We start from the raw sequence: 10,920 nt of genomic DNA on the forward strand, positions 1-10,920 counted from the left end.
ACAGAGAATTCATAATCCTTATCAGGAACACATATAGGTGAAGTAGCAAAAGCAGGGTCGGGTTTCATTTTATCTCTAAGTGATTCTTTGTTCCATTTAACTAATAACCTCTTAAGCTCATATCTATCTTTGCAAGCTAAAATAGCGGCAGAAGATTCCATATCAAAAAGATAGCCCTCAGGAATAACAGGCATATTTTCATCATCACTATCATCATCGTATTCAGATTCAATAATTTCTTTTTCTCTAGCCCTAGCAATTTGTTCATCAAGAAATTCACCAAGGGGCACAGTAGTATCAGGCATAGAAGCAGTTTCATCATAAGTATCATGCATAGCAGAAGTGGCATCATCAATAACATGCGACATATCAGAACGAATAGCAGAAGCAGGTGTAGGTGTCGCAAACTTACTCATAACAGAAGGTGAATCAAGTGCAGAGCTAGATGGCAGTTCCTTACCTCCCCTCGTAGTTGAGGGATAGATCTTGGTTTTTGGATCTCTCAAGTTCTTCATAGTGTCCAGCAGATATAAATCCCAAGTGACTCAAAGAATAGAGCTATGCTCCCCGGCAACGGCGCCAGAAATTAGTCTTGATAACCCACAAGTATAGGGGATCGCAACAGCTTTCGAGGGTAGAGTATTCAACCCAAATTTATTGATTCGACACAAGGGGAGCCAAAGAATATTCTCAAGTATTAGCAGCTGAGTTGTCAATTCAACCACACCTGGAAACTTAGTATCTGCAGCAAAGTGTTTAGTAGCAAAGTAATATGATAGTGGTGGTAGAGGCAACAAAAGTAAAGACAGCAACAGTAATGTTTTTGGTATTTTGTAGTGATTGTAACAGTAGCAGCGGGAAGTAAATAAGCGTAAACCAGTATATGGAAAACTCGTAGGCACCGGATCAGTGATGGATAATTATGCCGGATGCGGTTCATCATGTAACAGTCATAACATAGGGTGACACAGAACTAGCTCCAATTCATCAATGTAATGTAGGCATGTATTCCGTATATAGTCATACGTGCTTATGGAAAAGAACTTGCATGACATCTTTTGTCCTACCCTCCCATGGCAGCGGGGTCGTATTGGAACCTAAGGGATATTAAGGCCTCCTTTTAATAGAGAACCGGAACAAAGCATTAGCACATAGTGAATACATGAACTCCTCAAACTATGGTCATCACCGGGAGTGGTCCCGATTATTGTCACTTCGGGGTTGCCGGATCATAACACATAGTAGGTGACTATAGACTTGCAAGATAGGATCAAGAACTCACATATATTCATGAAAACATAATAGGTTCAGATCTGAAATCATGGCACTCGGGCCCTAGTGACAAGCATTAAGCATAGCAAAGTCATAGCAGCATCAATCTCAGAACATAGTGGATACTAGGGATCAAACCCTAACAAAACTAACTCGATTACATGATAAATCTCATCCAACCCATCACCGTCCAGCAAGCCTATGATGGAATTACTCACGCACGGCGGTGAGCATCATGAAATTGGTGATGGAGGATGGTTGATGATGACGACGGCGGCGAATCCCCCTCTCCGGAGCCTCGAACGGACTCCAGATCAGCCCTCCCGATAGGTTTTAGGGCTTGGCGGTGGCTCCGTATCGTGAAACGCGATGATTTCTTCTCCCTGATTTTTTTCTCTCCGAAAGCAAATATATAGAGTTGGAGTTGGCGTTGGAGGGCATCCAGGGGGCCCACGAGGTAGGGGCGCGCCCTAGGGGGCGCCCCCCACCCTCGTGAGAAGGGTATGGGCCCCTTGGTCTTCATCTTTGGCAAGGATTTTTTATTATTTTTTCTAAGATGTTCCATGAAGTTTCAGGTCATTCCGAGAATATTTGTTTTTTGCACATAAAACAAGACCATGGCAATTCTGCTGAAAACAGCATCAGTCCGGGTTAGTTCCATTCAAATCATACAAGTTAGAGTCTAAAACAAGGGCAAAAGTGTTTGGAAAAGTAGATACGACAGAGACATATCACGTACCAAGGCCGCTTCGCAAATCTCGGTCCAATCCAAGAACGTTTAACACCCGCACACGAAAAGAGGCAAAAGGAGGGCACCGGAGGACATAGGAGTGTCGGATTGCGAAACGGACAACGGGGAAAATGCTCGGATGCATGAGACGAACACGTATGCAAAATGCGATGCACATGATGACATGATATGAAATGCATGACAAGAACAAAATGCAAAACAAAGACAAAACCCAACCACGAAGGGAAACTCATATCGCATCTCCGGAAAAGGCAAGAGTCGGAGTACAAATATGGAAAGTCGTATCCGGGGCGTTACAACAACGTATGTTGTTATGCGGTTTGACCGATAAAGATCTTTGTAGAATATGTAGTAGCCAATATGAGAATCTAGGTTCCGCTATTGGTTATTGACCGGAGATGTGTCTCGGTAATGTCTACATAGTTCTCGAACCCGTAGGGTCCGCACACTTAACGTTCGATGACGATTTGTATTATGAGTTATGTGATTTGATGTACCGAAGGTTGTTCGGAGTCCCGGATGAGACCACAGAGATGACGAGGAGTCTCGAAATGGTCGGGACGTAAAGATCGATATATTGAAAGGCTATATTCGGACATCAGAAAGGTTCTGAGAGGTTCGGGTATTTTTCGGAGTACCGAAAAGTTACGGGAATTCGCCGGGGGAAGTATTGGGTCTTCATGGGCCTAGTAGTGGAAGAGAGGAGGCAGACCAAGGTGGGTCGTGCGCCCCCTAGCCCAAACCGAATTGGACTAGGGGGCACGGGCCCCTTTCCTTCTCTTCTTCCTCTCCTTCCTTTCTCTCCTACTTGGACTAGGAAAGGGGGAAACCTACTCCTACTAGGAGTAGGAATCCCCCCTTAGAGCACACCCCTTGTGGTCGGCCCTCCTCCTCCTCCCTTCCTTTATATACGGGTGTGATGCCCCCGATTCAACCGTACACTAATCGTACACGCAAACGTGTACGATCAAGATCAGGGACTCACGGGAAGATATCACAACACAACTCTACAAATAAAATAAGTCATACAAGCACATATTACAAGCCAGGGGCCTCGAGGGCTCGAATACAAGAGCTCGATCATAGACGACTCAGCGGAAGCAACAATATCTGAGTATAGACATAAGTTAAACAAGTTTGCCTTAAGAAGGCTAGCATGAACTGGGATACAGATCGAAAGAGGCGCCGGCCTCCTGCCTGGGATCCTCCTAAAGTACTCCTAGTCGTCATCAGCGGGCTGCACGTAGTAGTAGGCACCTCCCGAGTAGTGGTAGTCATCGTCCACAGTTGCTCTGGCTCTTGGACTCCAACGTCTGGTCGCAGCAACCGGGTATAGGAAAGGGGAAAAAGGGGGAGAAAAGCAACCGTGAGTACTCATCCAAAGTACTCACAAGCAAGGAGCTACACTACATATGTATGCATTGGTATCAAATGGAAAAGGCTATCATATGTGGACTGAACTGCAGAAAGCCGGAATAAGAGGGGGATAGCTAGTCCTATCGAAGACTACGCTTCTGGCCACCTCCATCTTGCAGCATGTAGAAGAGAGTAGATGGTAAGTTCACCAAGTAGCATCGTGTAGAACAATCCTAACCGATGATCCTCCCCTCGTCGCCCTATGAGAGAGCGACCACCGGTTGTATCTGGCACTTGGAAGGGTGTGTTTTATTAGTATCCGGTTCTAGTTGTCATAAGGTCAAGGTACAACTCCGGGTCGTCCTTTTACCGAGGGACACGGCTATTCGAATAGATCAACTTCCCTGCAGGGGTGCATCACATTTCCCAACACGCTTGACCCCATTTGGCCGGACACACTTTCCTGGGTCATGCCCGGCCTCGGAAGATCAACACGTCGCAGCCCTACCTAGGCACAACAGAGAGGTCAGCACGCCGGTCTAAATCCTATGGCACAGGGGTCTGGGCCCATCGCCCTTTGCACACCTGCACGTTGCGCACGCGACCGGTGAGCAGACCTAGCCTCCCTTATACAAGAGTAGGTGTTCCAGTCCAACCCGGCGCACGCCGCTCAGTCGCTGACGTCACGAAAAGGCTTCGGCTGATACCACGATGTCGAGTGCCCATAACTGTGCCCGCGTAGAAGGTTAGTGCGTATAGGCCAATGGCCAGACTCAGATCAAATACCACGATCTCGTTAAGCGTGTTATGTATCCGCGAACACTGACCAGGGCCAGGCCCACCTCTTTCCTAGGTGGTCTCAACCTGCGCTGTCGCTCTGCCACAAAGTAACAGTCGGGGGCCATCGGGAACCCAGGCCCACATCTACCGGGATGGAGCCACCTGCCCCTTCAGCCCCCATCTCCGAACAGTATCATAAGTAATGTAATAGTATAAGTATATATCATATGCCCGTGATCACCTCCCAAAGTGATCACGGCCCAATAGTATAGCATGGCAGACGGACAAGAGTGTAGGGCCACTGATGATAATCTAGCATCCTATACTAAGCATTTAGGATTGCAGGTAAGGTATCAACAGTTGGAGCAACAATGACAGGCTATGCATCAGAATAGGATTAACGAAAAGCAATAACATGCTACACTACTCTAATGTAAGCAGTATAGAGGAGAGTAGGCGATATCTAGTGATCAAGGGGGGGGGGGCTTGCCTAGTAGCTCTGGCAAGAGAGAGGGGTCGTCAACACCGTAGTCGAACTCGGGGTCGCCGGCAGTCTCGGGGTCTACCGGAAAGAAGTAACAGAGGGGGAACACAATAAATAACAAAGCAATCAAAGCAACACAAGGCATGACATAGGAATACGCGGTGCTAGGTGTGCCCTAACACAGTACTAGGTGATACTGGGAAAGGGGGAAACATTCGGGAAAGGATTCCCGGTGTTTCGTGTTTTCAGACAGATGAACGAAGGGGGAAAGTTGCGAGTTCGATAGGTTAGGGATGTGTGGCGGTCGAACGGGCTGCGTATCCGGATTCGTCTCGTCGTTCTAAGCAACTTTCATGTACAAAGTTTCTTCATCCGAGTTACGTATTATTTTATATTAATTTTCAAAGATTTAAACATTTCTGAAATTACTATTAATTAATTTAATACGAAAATCACTTAATGTTAAATGCTAAGTGTACACAAAAGTAAACACAACATTCTGTCACACAGGCTAATAGTGGGGCCAGGGGGCCCAGTTGACTCAGTCAAGGGTCCAGTCGGCAGTCAACTGGGTTGACTGTTGACCGGGTCAAGCTGACAGGCGGGACCCAGGTGTCATACTCTGTAGTTAAACTAGTTTTAGTTAGTTAATTTAATTATCTAGGTGGGGCCCTATGTCAGTGGGGGATTAGTGGGAGTTTACTGCTAATTAGAATTAGGGCCCACTAGTTAAACGGTTGGGACCACGGTCAGGGGGATAAGGCTAAATTAGAGAGAGGGCTGGGCTTGCACAGGCGCTCACGGGCGCCGATGGCAGCAGCGACCAGCACGGCGGCGCACGTTGAGCAGCAGCAGCCAGCGGACGGTGCGAGGCGCGGGCAGATGGCGGCGCAGCAAGCGTGCGAGCGCGAGGAGGCGTGGGCTCGGGCACGCGGGGCGTGGACTGGGTGAGGGCGACGACGCTCGGGACGCGGCGGCGGGCGCTGTGACCGCGGCCACTGTCAGGAGCACGGGCGGCACAGACGACGGCCTACGGCGGTGAATCGAGGAGGGGAGAGAGGGAACAGCCGCGGGAGCTCACAGAGGAGGTCGTGGGCGACTCGAGGCAGTGTGCGGTGGCCGGAGGCGAGCAGACCGACGACATCGACGTGCAGCAGGAGGTCAGGGCGGCCGATGTAGCGCACGCGGAGCTCAGGGAAGACGGGCACGGTGCAGGAGGAAGGGAAGGAGGTCGGGCGCGACGTTGTAGAAGAGGCGCGCGCGCAGATAGGCTCGAGGCAGTCGCCTGCGGCCATGGGAATCGGGGGGAGGAGCTCCTCTCCTGGTGCGCGCGCGTGTGGTAGCGGTGGTGTGGGAGGATGAGGGAGCGAGGTGAGAGATGGGATCGAATGAGGGGATCGGGCTAGGTTTAGTACGCTGGTGGGGGCGGCTGGGCCCTTAGGTTTTCTAGATGGGCCAAGTGCCGAGTAGGTTAGGTTAGCTTTTTTTTGCCTTTTTCCTGTTTTCCCCTTACTCCTTTTCTGTTATTTCTTTCACTGTTTTATATTTAGATTGTATAGTAAATGAATTTAGTTCCTTATGAAACTTAGGACATAAATATTAGACCATGTAATGACCTAGCACAAGAAGTTTCAAATATATTTGAATAGCATAAGTATTTGTTTATTTTTAAAAGGTTAAATTAAATGTGGTTTGTTCCTGTTTTAATTATCTTAGTGGCATATAAGCATTCCCAAAATGTTGTTTGATATTTGTTAATTTGTTAGTGAATATTTACAACCTTTTGAACATTTCTAATTCACTGATTTATGAAGTTATAATTTGACTTGTTATTTGAATTTTGAATTTGATCTTGGTTTGAAACAAGTGAGGTTTAGCAAAAATTTAACCATGATGACCTGGCATGATTAGCAAGGGTTTACTGTAGCTTAATTATCCGGGCGTTATAATGGGGGAGGGGGGCACCCCATAGACACACAAGTTGATCTTTACCCGTGTGCGGTGCTCCCATCCACAGTTTTACACCTCGGTCATATTGTCGTAGTGCTTAGGCGAAGCCCTACATCGGTAACTTCATCATCACAGTGAACACGCCGTTGTCATGACAAAACTCACCCTTGGCCTCAGCTGGATCAAGAGTACGAGGGACGCCACTGAGCTGAACGTGTGCAGATTGCGGAGGTGTCATGCGTTCGGTACTTGGATCGGTTGGATCGCGAAGACGTTCGACTACATCAACCGCGTTACTAAATGCTTTCGCTTTCGGTCTATGAGGGTACGTGTACACACTCTCCCCGCTCGTTCCTATGCTTCTCCTAGATAGATCTTGCGTGATCATAGGAAATGTTTTGAAATACTACGTTCCCCAATAGTGGCATCCGAGCCAGGTCTATGCATAGATGTTATATGCACGAGTAGAACACAAAGAGTTGTGAGAGATAATAGTCATACTGCTTAGCAGCATGTCATACTTTGATTCGGCGGTATTGTTGGATGAAGCGGCCCAGACCGAGATTAAATGATCGCATTCATGAGACTGGTTCTACCGATGTGCTTCACACACAAGTGGCTAGTGGGTGTCTGTTTCTCCAGCTTTAGTTGAATCGAGTGTGACTACGCCCGGTTCTTGTTGAAGGTTAAAACAGCACACTTGACAAAAAATCGCTATTGTTTTGATGCGTAGGTAAGAACGGTTCTGGCTAGAAGCCCGTAGCAGCCACGTAAAATTTGCAACAACAAAGTAGAGGACGTCTAACTTGTTTTTGCAGGGCATGTTGTGATGTGATATGGTCAAGATGTGATGAGATATAAATTGTTGTATGAGATGATATGTTTTGTTAAAGTTATCCGCAACTGGCAGGATCCTTATGGTTGTCTCTTTATTGCATAAGATGCAAGCGCCATATAATTGCTTTACTTTATCGCTATGCGATAGCAATAGTTGCAAAAGCAATAGTTGGCGAGACGACCATGTGATGACACATTGATAAAGATCAAAATGATGGAGATCATGGTGTCATGCCGGTGACGATGGAGATCATGACGGTACTTTGGAGATGGAGATCAAAGGCACAAGATGATGATGGTCGTATCATGTCACATATTTTGATTGCATGTGATGTTTATCTTTTATGCATCTTATTTTGCTTAGTACGATGGTAGCATTATGAGATGATCCCTTACTAAAATTTCAAGGTATAAGTGTTCTTCCTGAGTATGCACCGTTGTGACAGTTCTTCGTGCTAAGACACCACGTGATGATCGGGTGTGATAAGCTCTGCGTTCACGTACAACGGGTGCAAGACAGTTTTGCACACGCAGAATACTCAGGTTAAACTTGACCAGCCTAGCATATGCAGATGTGGCCTCGGAACACTGAGACCGAAAGGTCGAGCATGAATCATATAGTAGATATGATCAACATAGTGATGTTCACCATTGAAAACTACTCCATCTCACGTGATGATCGGACATGGTTTGGTTGATATGGATCACGTGATCATTTAGATGACTAGAGGGATGTCTATCTAAGTGGGAGTTCTTAAGTAATATTATTAACTGAACTTTATTTATCATGAAGCTAGTCCTGATAGTATTTGTATAACTATGTTATAGATCAATAGCTTGTGTTGTAGCTCCCTGTTTATTTTTCATATGTTCCTAGAGAAAAATATGTTGAAAGATGATAGTAGAAATGATGCGGACTAGGTCCGTGATATGAGGATTGTCCTCATTGCTGCATAGAAGAATTATGTCCTTGATGCACTACTAGGTGACGGACCTATTGCAGGAGCAGATGCAGATGTTATGAACGTTTGGCAAGCTTGGTATGATAACTACTTGATAGTTTAGTGGACCATGCTTTACAGCTTAGAACCGGGACTTCAAAAATGTTTTGAATGCCACGGAGCATATAAGATGTTCCAAGAGCTGAAATTGGTATTTTAGACTCATGCCCGAGTCGAGAGGTATCGGACCTATGAAAAGTACTTTGCCTACAAGATGCGAGAGAATAGCTCAACCAGTGAGCATGTGCTCAGATTGTCTGAGTACTACAATCGATTGTATCAAGTGGGAGTTAATCTTCTAGATAAAATAGTGATTGACAAAGTTCTTTAGTCACTATCACCAAGTTACTAGAACTTTGTGATGAACTATAATATGCAAGGGGTGACGAAAACGATTCCCGAGCTCTTCGTGATGCTGAAATCGACGAAGGTAGAAATCAAGAAAAGCATCAAATTTGGATGGTTGACAAAACCACTAGTTTCAAGTAAAAGGGAAAGTGAAAGGAAGGGAACTTCAATAAGAATGGCAAGAAAGTTTCCACTCCCATGAAGAAGCCCAAAGATAGACCCAAGCCTGAAACTGAGTGCTTCTACTGCAAAGGAAATGGTCACTGGAAGTGGAACTGCCCTATATACTTGGTGGATAAGAAGGATGGCAAAGTGAACAAAGGTATATTCGATATACATGTTATTGATGTGTACTTTACTAGTGTTTATAGCAACCCCTCATTATTTAATACTGGTACAGTTGCTAAGAGTAGTAACTCGAAACAGGAGTTGCAAAATAAATAGAGACTAGTTAAGGGCGACGTAATGATGTGAGTTGGAAGTGATTCCCAGGTTGATAAGATCACCATCGCACACTCCCTTTACCTTCGGGATTAGTGCTGAACCTAAAATAAATGTTATTTGATGTTTGCATTGAGCATAAATATGATTAGATCATGTTTATTGCAATACAGTTATTCATTTAAGTCAAGGAATAATTGTTGTTCTATTTACATGACTAAAACCTTCTATGGTCCTACACTCAATATAAATGGTTTACTAAATCTCGATCGTAGTGATACACATATTCATAATATTGAAGCCAAAAGATGCAAAGTTAATAATGATACTGCAACTTATATGTGGCATTGCCGTTTAGGTCATATTGGTGTAAAGCGCATGAAGAAACTCCATCTGATGGACTTTTGGAAATCACTTGATTATGAATCACTTGATGCTTGCGTACCATGCCTCATGGGCAAGATGACTAATAGTCCGTTCTCCGCAACAATGGAGCGAGCAACTAAATTATTGGAAATAATACATACTGATGTATGGGATTCGATAAGTGTTGAGGCTCGCGGTGGGTATCGTTATTTTATGACCTTCACAGATGATTTGAGCAGATATGGGTATATCTACTTGATGAAACATAAGCCTAAACATTTGAAAAGTTCAAAGAATTTTATAGTGAAGTGGAAAATCATCGCAACAAGAAAATAAAGTTTCTACAGTCTGATTACGGAGACAAATATTTGAGTTACGAGTTTGGTCTTCATTTGAAACGATGTGGAATAGTTTCGCAACTCACACCACCTAGAACACCACAGCGTAATGGTGTGTCCGAACGTCATAACCGTACTTTATTAGATATGGTGTTATCTATGATGTCTCTTACCGATTTATCACTATCATTTCGGGGTTATGCATTAGTGATAGTTGCATGCACGTTAAATAGGGCACCATCGAAATCCGTTGAGACGACACCATATGAACCGTGGTTTGGCAAGAAACCTAAGCTGTCGTTTCTTAAATTTTAGGGTTGCGATGCTTCTGTGAAAAAGTTTCAACCTGATAAGCTCAAACCCAAATCGGAGAAATGCGTCTTCATAGGATACCCAAAGGAGACTGTTGGGTACACTTTCTATCACAGATCCGAAGGCAAGATCTTTGTTGCTAAGAATGGATCTTTTCTAGAGATGGAGTTTGTCTCGAAAGAAGTTAGCGGGAGGAAAGTAGAACTTGATGAGGTAATTGAACCATCTCCCGAATTGGAAAGTAGCTCATCACTGAAATCAGTTCCAGTGATGCCTACACCAATTAGTGAGGAAGTTAATGATGATGATCATGAAACTTCAGATCAAGTTACTACTGAACCTCGTAGGTCAACAAGAGTACGATCCGCACCAGAGTGGTACAGTAATCCTGTTCTGGAAATCATGTTACTAGACCCTGATAAACCTATGAACTATGAGGAAGCAATGATTCGGCGAAATGGCTTGAGGCCATGAAATATGAGATGGGATCCATGTATAAGAACAAAGTATGGACTTTGATTGACTTGCTCAATGATCAGCGAGCCATTGAGAATAAATGGATCTTCAAGAGGAAGACGGACGCTGCTAGTAGTGTTACTATATACAAAGATCGACTTGTCGAAAAGGATTTTTGACAAATTCAAGATATTGACTACGATGAGATTTTCTCACTTGTATCGGTGC

Source organism: Triticum aestivum, chromosome 3A (assembly GCF_018294505.1).
Source record: "Triticum aestivum cultivar Chinese Spring chromosome 3A, IWGSC CS RefSeq v2.1, whole genome shotgun sequence".
Lineage (NCBI taxonomy): Eukaryota > Viridiplantae > Streptophyta > Magnoliopsida > Poales > Poaceae > Triticum > Triticum aestivum.